Below are 666 nucleotides of genomic sequence, written 5' to 3' on the forward strand. Positions count from 1 at the left end.
AAACTGATTACTGCAAGCTTTACTGTACAATTACATATGTCAGCAACTTCTCCCCACACAACAAATCCACCAAAATGACCTTAAACCTACATAACAAATAGCCTTATTTATTGATCTCCCTTATAGGTTACAGTGATGCCCTCAGACACACTCCGAACATATCTGTCAGTCGGGAAGCCGCGCCAGTCCCTGATCCACTGACAATTCATAGAATGATCAAAACGCATATCAAAGACATTATACACTGGAAATTATTCCGTGCTAATACGCCACATCAGAGAGTAATGACACGGAGAGAACACAGAGCACAGGTTTAACTTGTCACTAATAATAGAACTACAGGAATTACCTTTAGAAGCCTTCATTTCCCCTTTCCCTCCCTCTTTCTAGACTCTCGTAACTGCATCGCTAATGTCCTTTAGGTTATGACTGAAGGTGGGCCTGTACGTGCATGTTCGTGTGTGTACGTACATTTAGGTATATGTGCATTTATACTTTCTGATTAAATCACGATCAAGCCTCTATCATGTGCAAGCGAGAGAGCTGGGACGCGGCTGCAATATTGACTGGGTAGAGCTGCTGTGACGTCATCAGGAGAGGCTACCAGACGATCATGGTTACTGGACACTTCACCTGTGTTGTGATAAGGACCGTCTCTAACGTCCC

General features: G+C 43.5%; 1 protein-coding gene across 1 annotated transcript in view; it reads right to left on the reverse strand.

Moving 5' to 3' along the window:
• The window catches only part of LOC119592994 (voltage-dependent calcium channel type A subunit alpha-1-like), a gene marked incomplete in the record, with an annotated part of 154,497 nt that overhangs the window by 152,722 nt on the left and 1,109 nt on the right, over positions 1-666 (reverse strand).

Source organism: Penaeus monodon, chromosome 31 (assembly GCF_015228065.2).
Source record: "Penaeus monodon isolate SGIC_2016 chromosome 31, NSTDA_Pmon_1, whole genome shotgun sequence".
In the NCBI taxonomy this organism is placed as follows: domain Eukaryota; kingdom Metazoa; phylum Arthropoda; class Malacostraca; order Decapoda; family Penaeidae; genus Penaeus; species Penaeus monodon.